The sequence below is a fragment of the Pezoporus flaviventris genome, unplaced genomic scaffold (assembly GCF_033815535.1).
Source record: "Pezoporus flaviventris isolate CSIRO_AGI_PZ_B2104156 unplaced genomic scaffold, CSIRO_AGI_Pfla_v1 ptg000021l, whole genome shotgun sequence".
Taxonomy (NCBI): Eukaryota; Metazoa; Chordata; class Aves; order Psittaciformes; family Psittacidae; genus Pezoporus; species Pezoporus flaviventris.
Window position 1 is genome coordinate 9,932,782 of NW_026892569.1, and position 15,112 is coordinate 9,947,893.

The window sequence follows — 15,112 nt, forward strand, 5'->3', positions numbered from 1 at the left end:
CAACTTCACCATTTGAAAGAATTCCCTGTTCTATCTGCACATTTTCATAAGACTGCTACACACACGGACACCAGAAGCTGTGAGAGACTTCATTACTTGTGTCTCTAGGTTTAACCTAGAGGTAAGTACCTGCTTTTCCCAAGTCGCTGAAGAAGGATATGCACTTGCATAATGCAACATCTCTGATGGAAACTGCTAATAGAAAAGCTCAGTTGGATAAGATGACCCTTCAGAGAGAAAACCCCATCTGAAGCTATTAGAAGTCAGCAGGGTGCCTGCATCTTATCAAGCTTGTTCTGAAAGATTGCAGAAGAGCTGGTAAATAGGAAGGCATTCTTTTATTCTATGGCTTGGCTGAATGCCTTCATTGTGGAAAACAAGCCCTGTTCCAGCCAGCTGTTATCATTTCATCCCCACCTCCCCATGCTTGTTTCCTTTGAAATGGAGCAGAATGTAGAGATTTCCAGAGACCAGTGTGAGCTCCCCATACTCTCCCTTAGCTAAACGGTGTAAAGGAACAGCCTTCCTCCCCTACATAACCTTAACCACAAACCTCACAGCAACCCCAAAGCAAGCCAGAGAGTCAGCCAAGAAATGTTTGTAATAGAGCAGTCGGGAAGATGCTGAAAGACCCAAATGCTGTAGTTGGGAAAAACACATTTCATCCTTCACATCTGGATCTTACAATTGATTTGGTCACCTCACGTGAGGCCAGAGACACTGCTAACACACCTAGGAAGTTCACTGCTATCTCTCAAAGGTCACACTGCATGCAGCATGGCAGAATCAAAAAAGAAAGCGTAACTGGAGAACAGAGCTACAGCAAATGGGGAAGAGTAATTACACCTCCTATATTTAGCTCATCTTTTCAAGGTGTTAAGTTAGAAAGACAGTTTTGAGGCTCAGCTGTAAAATTCACATCTCGTTTGTGTGCTTTTCTTAAAATTGTGTTCCACAAAAACGTATGAGTCACGTTCTTATATAGTTTACCAAAAAATCCCAACCAACCAAACACAGAAGTATTTGCTCCAGGAAAACAATTCTTGTCGTCTTCACTTTCAAAGTTTCTTTAGGACAGCATATGCATGTTATTTTCTTTAATTCTTATTTAAAAATAATTACCAGTGTGTGAATATTTACACACAGTAATCATATATATAAATATATATATATGCACACAATAATCATTGTTTGCGTGTAAATACATATACAAGTACATATGTAAGATCAACTACGTCATACTCAAAATCGTATCATTATGGGAGCACAGTCCTGGGAGCGGTCTTGAAGGTAAACATAGGACCAAATTCTCTTCTGGAGTAGTCCTCATGAGGCCATTGTTAACCTGCTGAGAATAAGCATGTCCTATTAGAACACGAAAGCTGTGTTCTTGCTCAGTGGCAGTCGTTCATCCCTCTGGAGGGCACCAGTTTATCCTCCTGATCTTTCCAGCAGGTTTATGGACGGATTTCTGTGAAGCTCAGGCAGATTTTATCCAACTTGCCTATTACACCTGGATCCATAGTCCTTCAGGGTTGGCACCAGAACTTCATTACCACGGTAGCAAGCTTTGCAGCACTACACAGCACCTGCTGTTCTGGAGCAGTTTTCTCCCCGTCCCTGGATCCTACTGCAAAGGACAACTTTGGTAGCCAGGCTGCTAGAAAGTTAAAACTTCCAGGAAGTGCCTTTTTGCCATTCCGCCTTCTAGGCACAGAGTCCACCCTAGGATCTACAACACTGTGTTATCTTGGGGCCGTTCTGCTCAGAGGGTGCTTAAAACCAAGCCAATAGCAGCAGAAGTAATAAAAATAACAGCGTTTATCAGCTTCTCGTACACTGTTACAGTTTTATTTAAGGTGTCAGCTCTCTGGGCAAGAAAAATGTATTTTTCCTCAGCATGCTTAACAAATAATAACAGTAAATTGACCAACAGATCTTCAGGACACACGGTACCAGTACACACGTTCATACTTTGTTCCCCCTTAGACCTTAGTTGTAGGCTTAATATAATATAGGCTATTGTCTTCCTAAATAAATCCACATATAGACCCATGCTATATAGATTCCATTTCAACTGATTATTTTACCACTTTTTGCACTATAAGTACAAAAACGATTTCATGCTAGATTAGTACGGATTGAGCAGATTAGGGTCTAGATATGTGTGGGCAGTGTATGCGATACAAAGATGTGATGGATAAATATGCACATATTTTTCCTTTGCATTGGATTCTTTGCAAATCACTTTCTTAAATTCTCCTTCCTGTTCATTGCAGAAATTTATTAATTCATTAATCTATATGTGGTCAAGGACAAAGGAGGCGGTAGGAAAATGTCAGGAGCTTACTCCTGGTCTAAAAAAGAATGGAATGTACAAATGGCCAAGAAGCTCAGCTGGGCAAGGGAGTTTTACAGGTAGATCGTATAAACTAGGGGACTTGAAAGCAGGAGAAAACCATGCACTGAAAACCTATGGAGACAGAAATAGGAGTGCTGAATTATGACGTGAAGCAGAAGATGATGCATGAATTTGAAGAGCACAGGAGACAAGCAAGGAAGGTGATTACCAGCTTTGCGTCATGCAGGCCACAATGGGAGAACATGACTATTACTTAATCTGAAAATAAGGAGGCTAGGAAACCAGGAAAGTACTAGGGTTTGGGTAACTTCTGTGTCTGAAAAGATAGTTCAAGAAATTTCTAGGGATAAAAATTATTCTGCAAAACAGAGTCACAATTCCCCTGCAGAACTCATAAATAGCCTAAAATCTTGTTTACAGTTGTCATTTCTATTTGATGGAGTTATTGTCAAAGAGATTAGCAACTCCTTTCAGTTCAGAGACATTTAAATTTAGTAGCAGGAGAAAGAAGTTTGTGAAGTGTGGAATCCACCCCTGCTGGTCCAAAACAATCAGAAACAGGAAAAAGTAATCAAAAGGGAGTTTTAATGAGTTATAGAGCTATTGTTTACTGGGGAGGGTTGAAAGCCTGAAGCCCAAGCCTGGAGGACCTCTGTGACCCTCCACTGCCTCTCCGTGGCAAAATATTTGCTTGAAATTACGTCAAAACAACACAATGTGAGTGTCTGAAGGCCAGCGGAGGGGGGAGGACGTTGAGAAAAATAGTGGAAATTCCCTGAGCCTCTGAATGTACCGAGGACTTTCCTTGAAAAACAAGGCAATAAACAGCAGCTGTATTTGTACATTCAAGCTAACATGGGCAGCGTCTCCCACAGCCCTGCAAAGGGGAAGGCAGCCCATGAGGCAGGAGCAGCTCTTTGCTCCCCAGCACCAAGAGCGTGCTGGGCTGACCTTGCTGGGGCACAAGGCTGAAGGGGGCAAAGTGCCCCCAGGCAGAGTGGGCTGCCAGTGTGACCGCAAAGCCCAGACCCTCCATGGGCAGCAGGCCCAGGGTAAAAAGATGCTGCCATTGTCTCATGGGGCTGTCAAAGTGAAAGCTTCTCTGGGGAATGAGGAAGCTCTTCTGAAGAGGGTCTGAAAACAGGAAGCTAAATTTTCCAAGGAAATTATAGAGAAGTGCTGGAGCTTTGGGAAATGGGACTTTTGTTGCTTTCCCATAACTTTCCCTGAGGTAAAAAAGCACAACATTATCTCAGTTCTCGAAAAGCAATTGGACAATTTTACTGTGGTGCTCACCAGCAGTTATTTAATCAGTAGCATGTGCCTGAAAATAGGCTGCTGCACCTGCCTGCTCAGTGCAAGAGAGCATTCTTCTCTGCCTGTCCCTGGTGGCTTCTTGGGTGGTAAGATCTTTGCCAAAATGCTCCTGACTTTCATTTAATGCAAGTCATGCTCTAGGGAATGGGTACAGACCCCATCAGCCTTTCCAGAAGCACGTGGGCAGGAGGAACTCAAAAGGTATAAAAATAAGCAAAAAGATGAACATGTCCCAGGGAAAATGGTCAAATTAAAATAAACAGCAGAGCTTGCCCTGGAGAAACAGCAACGAGCTCTGTGAGTGGCCCCGACAGTAGTGTTACTGGTGACAGGGGTGCAACATGCAGGTTTAAGTTACGTATTGTGACAGATGACCTGCTCAGCCATACACTGCGTGACCTGGAGAATTTGTTTAGCTGTCCATCAAAGTAACATTCCCAAGACAACAATCTGACCTGGGTACCAGCCAGATCCTTGGGAAAAGGGCAGTAAGTGTGATGGTCATGAGCTAGCGGGCCTACCGAGGCATTCCTCTCAGTCTTCACAAAGTGCCCTCATGCCAGCTGGTGGCATGATGCACAGCTTTGCAGCATCCCAAGAGATTCCCCTGGCAGGTGGGAATGGACACCTTCTGCACACCATGGAGCTAGACAGTGAGAGACACACAGCACATTCCAGGTTAACAGTCCCTATGCTAAATTTGGTTCTTCCAATACCCAGATAAAAAGCAAGCTTCTACATATCACACCCTGGCCTGCATGATGTCACTTACAACCCTTAAATTTTGTCATTATTGCCACCAATAATCAACTGAAGAAGACAGTCTTTTGTCGGAGTCAACTGCTATTTGACACAGTACTCAACACACGTTAAAATTGCTATTGCTTTGTACATCTGTTTCACCAGATAAACTACCAAGTCAGACCAAGTATTTTAACTTCACCAACACCTACTACACTAAAAACAGGTCTGTTAAGCCCATCTTTGTTGAAGTTCCAAATAGCCATGTTTCATCTGCCCGAGGTCACTTAACTGGGCATATGCCTTTCCAAGGAAATGTAAAACAATAACTTTATCTAAAGTCATATAATTTTCTATTCACTCATATCACTCCATCAATAAGTCAAAATATTTTACTAATTAACGTGTAGAGTCAGGCTCAAGTAAGAGTTTAAAAGCAGAGAACACCCATAAAGAAACTTTCAAAGTGGCCAGCAAAATACAGATTCTTCAGCATTTTGCAAGGCCAGTTAATGATTTTTAGCCCATTAACATCCACAACACCTACTGCTGCCACTAGAGCTCTAGACAGTCAGCATTTCTGCAGGTCAAGTTCAAATGAGCTGAGGCTGTACTCAACAAAATTAAAGCACTCAGGTCCACTGACTGCATCTTAACATTTCATACACACTCAGTAATACACGCTTGTACATTTACACACACACACCTGATTTTCTAGAATGTGCAATCATGAGCAGTACTAAGACCTACCAAGGACCTGCACTGCAATAAATGAGCATCTATCTGCAAGTGTAGTTCCATTTGATATATCTATACCATATACATTAAACAGCTCACTTTGATGTAAGATCCAAGATCACATTTACAAATTACTCTATGAGAAGTAAAATCTACAAAAAATACACTAGACGTGAGCTAATACGAAGTTTCTTGGCTTTTACCATGCTGGCAACTTGAGGTCCATTTCTGAATTCAGAATCAGGTTATGGATTTGCACAGATACACCAACACCTCTAAGAATATTCTGCTTATATACATAAGCAGACGCCTAACTGCAACCATTCTTAACATTTTTGGTGGTTATTTGTCAAAACTACAAGCCTTCACAAGCACTCATTCCATTGTCAATCTGGAAAATGCCAGCATGTCTCAAAATGTTATTTTCAAATGAATGCAGGTCATCCGCTTGACCTTTGAACCAGAAGAATACACATACACACACACGCATATATATATATATTTAAGCCAGCAATAAAAAATAGCTGTAATTTCCTTTCTTGATGAAGGAAAACATGTTTTGCCTTGTCTTGTATCTGTAAGCAAAACTGGATCTTGGAAAAAAAAGACATATAGTAAAAGGCACAACTACCCCCGCCTTCCTCACTGCTCACTCTCTCCTGCAATTGTGTGAAGTAAGGAAATAAAAGTCCGGTAGAGACCGAAAAACATGTTTTTCTTTGAAAGTCCATCCACAGAAATATTTATCAGCCATTGGCAAAACAGACACACACACAAAACTAATCTTTTTTTAAAAGCCAGAAACAAATACGTCCTACGTTCACTGAAAAAATGGAGAACATTTGAAGCCTCTGCTGTGAAAAACATGTTTTCCATTTGCTGCTTTTGTTTTGTTTTGTTCTTTACTGCTCACTCTAAGTCACCAAGGTTTTTTGCTGCTCAGATCAGCAGTACTGGAGAGTAATTCAGTGTATTTTTGCCTCCTGGTCAGTCACAGTCTTCCTTCTCCATGAATGGCTGCCACCAAAGCTGTACACAAAGAAAAGAATCTAAAACTCCACTCCAGTTGCTGTAAGTAATTGGCTAGTATAATGATCAGCAAAGGGTGGGTACATAGAAACATTCTGTGTCCGCACCATTCAGAGCAGCTGGAGCAATGTGACTCCTGGCAGACACGATCTGCAAAAAGGAACTTAAACTCCTCTTCTACAAACAGGTCGTGCCCAAGGAAGGAAAAAAAAAAGATAGAACAAAGTCCCTTTCTTTATTTTTCCACTTCATTTTCTCAGTGTCCATTATGCTGAAATTGCAGAACTTCACAAGACTCTGAAGAATCCTTCATTAGGGCAGGAAGAAGGACGTTTAGAAAACACAGAGATGCAAAAATGTCCCAGAACTAGCATGACTTGAATTCTAATGGCACCAGTAAAGAGGCATACAGAACACTAAAAGAAATTTAAAGAGACTACTGTATCTGTATTGCAGTGATATCAAAATAATGGGCTGAACTCACCCTGAAAAACAAGTGGTTCCATCACCGTTGCCTTAACTAAGGCATACAAAACCCATTCTCATTCTGACCACGAAAGGGTCCAGTTCAGCCATAGCTAGAGGAAATCAAAGGTGTCCTGGAGTGATGGAAACGCAGGTAAAATATTGTCCAGCTTTCTGAGGAAAAAAAAAAAAAACCCACAAAAAAAAAACAACCAAACAAAAAAACCCCAACCAAACAATATCCTGATTTTAGGAATGCAAAGTACCTTTAACCATACTGAGAACATTTGAGCTAGGGGCTGCTCTACAGTCCTGAAAAATGATGCAGGGCAGGAACATTTGGGAACATATTGGAGTCTCCTGCTTACATGCACTGGGAAGGGATAGAGACAATGGCTACACTGTTTCCATTATTAGAATCAATTTCGTTAATGGATATATAAGAAGAGAAAGTAGGGAGAGGCCAACTGCTTCATAGACATATGAATAATGAGGTGTTAAGTGTGCCATATCTGTCCTTACAAATCAAAACACTTAAGAAAATTAAATAGCTTCCAATAATGTTGTTTGATTAAATTGTGTCCCTCTTTTTTTCTGCTTGGATCAGAAGTGGACCCTGAGGTCTCTGACCCAGCTTTACAGGTATCATAAATACTATCACCCAGCATACACAATTATTGTGTGTCTTGCCACTTCAGTCCTCCATATTCAAATTACTGCAGCTGAACTTTCTCTCGATATCCTGTCACTGAAGATCTGAGTCTGGAATTGGCAGGTGGACAAAAGAGAAGAAAATAGAACATGGGAGAAGTTGCAGTATGAGCCCCCTTCTTTATCAGACAGTAAAGAATTCAGAAAGTTTAACAGCCCAGCTGGAGGGGAGATCTTTAAATCAGACTTGAAATTATGTTTGACTTGAAAGGTAAGTGTGACACAAATTTATGAGAAGTTTCTTTAATTCCAAGGCTCGAGACTTCTGAAAGTACTACTAGTAAGTGAGCAGAAGACACTGTTGCTCTTCTTTCAGACACTTTCTTATTTTGTGTACACTTTCTTCCCCCAGTGGTGTCTAAAGATATTCAAAATCTATAACCAGGAACTGAATAGTTCAAGGGCAATATTTATTTGGCAGTTGTGCCTACAGAACAAAGAAGTGCTCCAAAGAAGTGAGTCACTCAAATACCTTCCACGGAGAAGATGAAGTCTGACCCTATTGTCAAAATTAGGAATGAAAGGGACCTTTACAACCCTGAATAGCTGCAATGGCTTACAAATGCTTGTTGGAGGCAAAGCAATGCCAAGCAGAAGAGAGAGATCTCAGTGTTGATACTTCCAATGAGGAGCATACCTGAGTGCATTGGTTCCATAAGGCTTTCATGTGTCCCTTGTTGCTTATCCAGCAAACTATGATCAATATCAGTGGGGCTTCTCACCATACATACTAGTACCCAAGAGCAAGCTAAAAAAGTTAATCGCCTGGTTCAGTGAGTGAGTCAGTATTACAGGAATGGCTCACACCCTTCCTCACATGTACTTCCACTTGAAGCACATTGACTTGCACTGCAGACAGGCCAGGAGCCCCAGAAGCTGGAAGGCACTTGTCTACTGTAGACATGGAAGAATAGGGAGAAAATCATCCTGGCTGCCTATGAGAGAGACTGAAGAAACAAGAAGGAAGATGCTCAAGATAAGACATTTTTGGCATTTCAAAACTTCATCCCAGTTTTGGCTCCCACAGCAGAGCTGGCTCCAATGGATAGATATATCACAAGCAGTTTATCCCTCAATCCAGGCCATTGTGAAAAATGTATCCATCCATATAGTTTAGACCAGCTCACTGCCTTAGGGACCATATTCTTTATACTGAATAAAATCCACTTCTGATATTGTTTCAAAACCTACCTGTCCTGGTCTCAATTAGGGTCCCAGTTAGGACTGGCGGTAGGTACATGAAGATTCACTATACCTGCCAATGTGCCTGCCATTATTTGCTTCTCTACTGCAGTTCGAGCCATATGAATAATAATATCCCTGTCAACACTCTCACAAACATGATGCATAATTACAGCCACTTGTTTCCAAATATTCAAATCTATGATGGTAAAGGGAATCTTTATCATGACCAGGGCATCATTGCCCACAGCTTGTCTTAAAGATGCAATCACAATTTCCCCTTGTTTCCCCCTAGTTTGCCCTGCTGTAGGGTAAAATCTTTCAGCCCCCTCTAACATCTCCCTTTCTGGTGCCTGTGCTTGTGCTTGATTCTCATTGTCAGCACCTTTAGCCCCATCACTTGCAATACCCCTTCTCTGGGGCATTATCATCAAATCCAAACCCTCCTCCACATTCATCAAATGATCACACCACTTTCATCTTACCTCTACTCATGCAGCATAACATCAACTTCTAAGAGCTAAGTTTAGGAGTTTTTCCCCAAACAAGTCACAGAAACAGTGATGAACTGGAAACACTGCAGCAGCAATCCTGAGTCTTATAACATTCTTCTTCAACTTGTAAGTAGGCTAAACCAAGAAAAGGTACATCCAGTTTGTATTTAGCTTAAAACCTGCTGTTTCTTTACCTAATCTGGTGAGGGGAGTGAAGATGAGCTTGTCTGCTTTATGATTGGCCAATCTATCACAATAAATTGCTTCTCTCAGCAAACTTTGCTTCTCTGTTTAAAAGTCACTTGTAGACCCACTCCTGGGTCTATGAAAATCACAGGAACTTTAATGAGAAACTCTTCTGCTATAAGGCCTCTCTATATACTCCTGGTAAATGCATTCAGGTGGCCCAGGTAACAGCAGACATAAACTACAAATACACAACAGCTTCCCTTGTGATACACTGCAGATTACTGTTGCTACAGAGGTATGTGAAATAATTAGCCTAGAGTTTGAAGGCAGGCATTCTACAATCAACAGCATAGCTCGCTGACAGGAAATTGGAGAGCCTGAGGGGATCCTCCCCTGTAGCACTCTCAGAAAGTATTTGGTGAGAAAGGAGCTGAACGCAGAGGAAAGGGTTACTGAATGTTGCTATGTCCTACTGCTCTATTTCCTTAAGCCTGAATACCAGGAAAAATACTCAGACATCCTAATGTCTCAGTTTTATGGGTGGAGCACACAGGGACAGCTCTGCAGATCCATATTTGCTGTGAAAAGGTGATTGGGTAGATAGAATTTATGTCCAAACCAAAATAAGAACAAGGATTTTTCACTGTTTACCATTTTCATCTATTGTGTTTGGTTTTTCTCCGTAAGTGCACTTTAATGCCCATCAGATACAGATGACCTGCATGCTTTTTTAAAAGAACCTACCAAATTTAAACTTTAAATCCAAATTTTTGACTCTTTGTGCAAATACAAAATTACAGACGTTAATACTCATTTTGACTATGCTCCACGGGCTCTGCTAGCAATGGTCCTTCAATGATGCAAACTGCCTACTGTATATGTATATGTATAGTTTTCTGCAGGACTGCAATGGACTGCATTCAAACCATAAGCGATTTTCTGAAATCTGCACTTCAGAACTTCTCATGGAGGCCTGATCATAAGTGGGAAACTACTCAATGACCAAAGCATGAAATGTCAGTATTTTTTAGTCATGCAATACTTGTAGGATTCAAGAAGTGGTTATTTGGGAAAAAAAAAAAAAAACCAAAAAAAACCAACAAAATAAGAACCCCAAAGCCCACAAAACAAACCCCAAACCCAAACCCTACATGATTCATAGATACACGATTTTCATAGATACATTTTTGAAGATACACCATGCAAAAACCCTGAGGGTGACAGCATTGCCATGGTCAGTCACCTCTTTGATGTGAAGGTTGAGGGACAATATTACAAAATGATGTTCCAGAGGTGACACAGGATCAGTATTTAGTCATGAAGATGGAAAGGGTTTACAAATGCTTCCAATGGATGGGATTATCATCTGCTAATTAACCTTCAGGCTGTTTAAGGAGGCAGCAGTGTAGGCACTGAGGGGCGGGAGCAGCAGCGCACAGACAGGCACTTTCCAGCCTTCAGGGTGTAAATCTTCAGCTTGAATTATGACCTCCCACCATATCTGGTATGGCACCCCAGTGGTTAACAAGAGCCTTCTTTGTCCAGGGGTTGCTGTGGAGAGGGTTCCTGTACCTCAGGAAGCAGGGAGAAGAGAAGTTTCCTGTTTTGAAGTAGGTTTAAGAACTATTTTCCTCCAATCAGGCAGCACATGCCTGGGCAGGAAATGGAGAACACAGCTGCCAGCCCTTCTCCAGGTCAGTGGCTGTGCTAATCAATGCAGCCAAGGTTTACCCTAGCCAAAAAGGCCCCAGTGATAAGTGCGTTGCAGAGTTAAGGGGAGGACTTGTGGTGGAAGGTGCCTGGAGTGAGACTGACACTGGAGTGAGACCAAAACAAATCCAAATACTGAGAGGAAATGGGTGTTTGGCTTCCTCCCTATATGTACTTCTCACACAGCACATTGCGCCCAATATATGGCCCTGATAAAAAAGAGGTGTGTAATGAATTGTTGTGGCTCAAAACAATGCTCAGAGGCAGCAACAGTCATCCTGGTCACAACCTTTCACTGCTGAGGGAGACTTGCATGTACTGAGGGTGTCAAATGCACAGTCCCATCAAACACAGGAAACCAGTCAACATTTCTGCAGCTGGGTGGCGGCTTCCCCCCCCCCCCCCCCTTTTCACATGAAATTTAGCAAGAGTGTTTGCTGACCTCCAGGAGTGAGATTCAGCTCTGGCCCCAATGAAGCTAGAGCTGCTGTTGATTTTGTGCCAACTCTCAGCCTTTTCACTTGGTGCCCAGTTTTTCTTTCACTGACATCAATTTTACACCTGTGTAACATCTGACCCTCAATGGTATTGCTCCTCACTTACACTTGCTCACCCTGAGTGATGTCTGAAGCATCCATCTGCCATCCTTCAGCTCCCAACTCCCAGTCTGATTCTTTGTGATGTTATTTCCTCTGGTGTTTAATGGAACAGGCAGCATCTCAGAGGGTGTGAAAGGCTGGAGAAAACCAAGAGTGACTGCAGTAGGCGAATCCATAGTAGTGTATTTTCAGCTACTTCTGTTTGTTGCCAGAAAACCTCTACAGGCATTTTGCAAATACAAGCACTAGTGCTTTGCATGCAGGATCGTCACATCCTATTGAGTAAAGATAAAAATATTTCTGGACACATCCTTGCCCAAGCTAAGTTGCATTAAACAAAGCTCTGCCTCCATAAGACATGGGCCAAAACTGATCAAGGACTTGATCAGTTAGGCATCTGGGCAGCTGAGAAGGAAAGCAAATATACATAGCAGTGAGGAATGAGTGGACCCAACTGTGGCATTGTATAAGCTCTCAGATTTTGTGCCATTGCATACAAATTTTATTTTATGTTATTTTTATTTACAAAAATGCTAAGCAACAGAAATCTCAGAAACTTCTTGCATCAGAGAGCCTTGGTGGCACCATGAGTCTGAACCATGAACCACGAACACACAAACCTCCTTCCTGAGAGGACTGGTGCTTTTGCTAGGGTACGTTTATGGAAAATGCTGAGTGAAACAATCAGATGTTAATTTGACTAAGTAAGAATCAAGGATATATTTAGAGTATTTTACAGTTGTGTTCCTTTGTAAGGAATACAAATACAGACTGGTTTCCCAGGAACTGACTCCACTATCCTTCTAGCCTCCTTTTCCTAAAGCATTCCAGAGTCTGTACACATAAACCATCCTTGAAAATCTAGTATCTCCTGCAGTCTGTTGACTTTGGGACCAACTCCCACAAGTAGGTAATGGACAGCATGATTTCAATGTTGGTCAGGAAAAACTGGTAATTGTAATCCCTTTCATTGAAAAAAAAAAAAACAGGTACTGCAAAAAATACTTGCTACGAAGTAACAAACTGCTAGTACAGGAAAGAATATTCATCATCTTGTTGCTGTAACTCTCCCATTCTTCTCTTCCTCTCCACTCCCTTTGTGTTTGTCTTCACTTGTCTTCTCTTGCCTTTGACCAGGATGTAAACTCTTCTGGGCCCAAGACTGGGACATATGTTTGACAGGTCCTTTGCTATTAGTTTTGATGTAAAGAAGAGCACAGCTATAGAGTGAAGGCAGTGAGCAAACTATCCATCATAAAAGGTACATTGGTGTTCAAAAATCAGAAGACATGATCTTCATATGCCAGAAAGTATTGTACAGCACCCCCTACTATTCTGACTCTGAGCCTTGGTGTGAGGTGAGCTTGTGAACAGAGAATAAAAAGAAACCAAGAAAGTGAGGCAGAGTTGACATACCAGTCACTGAAGGATTGCACGGTTCTACAGACACAGGAGACATTGTCTTCAGGCAGTATGACATCAGTCTATAACTGCCCCCAGTGCTATTCCATAACAGCAAAAATAAATACCTGAAAGGTGGTTACCTATCAGTAGTTACTAGAAGTGGTTACTACCATACTCAACTCATCACAGCTGCCCGTATTTTACATTAAATTTCACCTGCCATCCCAAGGAATCCATGTGGTTATTAACATGCATTCACTTTTTCCCATCCTGCTTTAGTAAACAATTTCATTTTTTGTGACATGCAGCACCAGCTTACCTTTGAATAACTGAAATGCTTATGTACAGTGCAGACATTCCCCCATTCATTAAGACTTTCAGATGTCCCAGGCAGCCTTACAGAGATAAACACAAGGGACTAGCTGTCCTACGTCCTATGGATCTCTGTGCCTGGGCTTTGGGATGAGTGCTGATGAACCTATCCCTCTCTCATGGTTTCCCAGGTAGCATACTACCAGCTCAAGTGCACCAGGAAATATCAATATATTGTGAGTGCACCATCAATATCAAAATACCATCACAGTAGATGATTTCTCAGGCAACTAAGACCAGAGATTTATAAGGCAATGTTAGTTTCCAAAATTGTACCTACCAGAAAATAGAAAGTTTAGTTCAATGTAATTCTGGGGGTGGTTCTCCCTATACCGCCTCCCCCCCCAACCCCCAATGCTGTATTGTTAGTTTGATGCCAGAAAATTTCTTTTGTTAAGGCCACTGACACCAAATAGTGAAAAAGAAACCACGAATCACAAAACCCAAACGTAAAGATCCTAATGAAGAAGAGATAGCAGGGTAGAAGATCATGAAAAAATGCCCTGAAAGACTGCTTATAATGAAACAGACCTCATCTTGAAGAACACATCCACATAATAACATCAAGAGGCTTAAAAATAACAATTAGGATGCACAGGTAGTATCATACGATAAACATAGTTTGTAGAGCTTCATTAAAATGACAGAGTGCTAGTTTATGTTACAAGGATAAAAAATAAGACTCCAACATGCTAGACAGCCCTGATCCACAGCGGTATGTGCATGAGCACTACTTGAAACAGATTCTGCACTTGCTTAGATTTTGGCATGGACTTAAAACTGCTTGGATGAGGCTAGATGAGGACCTTTAAGCCTAGAATGTTCACCTGAGTTTTAAAATGAATCAGACTTATTAAATGGATAGTTGGATTATATTTTGAAGGAGATATTTTTTAAAAAGTTGACATTATTAAAAATTAGTGGAATTATTATTTTTTTTTAAATATGCTTCATTTATCTCAGTGATTGAATAATGAAGTCTGAAAAATGGTTCCTTTGCATTACCCAGATCCTCTCCCTGTTTCTTCCTTTAACACCATCTATAGCTGTCAACCTGCAGGACCCCTGAGAGCACAGCAGGGTACATCCTCACTAAGTGGCTGGTGAGGCACTAGCCTGGGGTGCCCAGAGAAGCTGTGGCTGCTCCATCCCTGGCAGTGTTCAAGGCCAGGATGGACACAGGAGCTTGGAGCAACCTGCTCTAGTGGAAGGTGACCCTGCCCATGGCAGGCAGTTGGAACTCAATGAGCATTAAGGTCCCTTCAACCCAAATCATTCTATGATTTCACTTCTAGACAAGTAAGTCTCAGATTCTCCCTGGGGAAGATGATTCCTCTGTGCTGAACTCTGCTTGCTCCAAGGAATGTTTTATATGGTATGGCCACTCTCCACTACAGTTTGCTTGCAAAAGTGGATATTCCTCTTTTGACTGCAAAAGTTTGATTTGACTCTTTGGGTCTCCTGAACATGTTCACATGCATTCACCTTCCCATTCATCTATTTGTAACACAGATTGTTCCTTATTATTTTTGAAGAGAGTTAGAGGATAAACTGAAAAAGTTCAAGCAGTTCTTTTATGATTCTTATTTGCATTTAGCTATAAAGCTCCTAAAGCTTTTCATCATTTCACTACAGGAAATTATACCCTGGATTGTCTTTTAGACTGACAATAAAGAGAGTATAAGCCTTTTGCTTACTAATTGTACTTTTGGATTTTTTGAGAGATGGATCACTGCACAGATATTTGTTTCTTTTTCCCTACTGTACCCAAATTTCAGCTTAATTGCTCATGCAGCAGA

At 41.4% G+C, this 15,112-nt stretch overlaps 2 protein-coding genes across 3 annotated transcripts in view; both read right to left on the reverse strand.

The window, feature by feature from the left end:
- The window catches only part of THUMPD3 (THUMP domain containing 3), a 350,792-nt gene that overhangs the window by 332,685 nt on the left and 2,995 nt on the right, over nucleotides 1-15,112 (reverse strand). The window lies entirely within an intron of this gene.
- The window catches only part of IFT122 (intraflagellar transport 122), a 429,684-nt gene continuing 420,911 nt past the window's right edge, over nucleotides 6,340-15,112 (reverse strand). For both annotated transcript variants that reach the window (XR_009743844.1, XR_009743845.1), the window contains one exon: nucleotides 6,340-6,356. The gene's annotated coding sequence lies outside the window, so the exon portion shown is untranslated. The remainder of the gene's footprint in view (nucleotides 6,357-15,112) is intronic.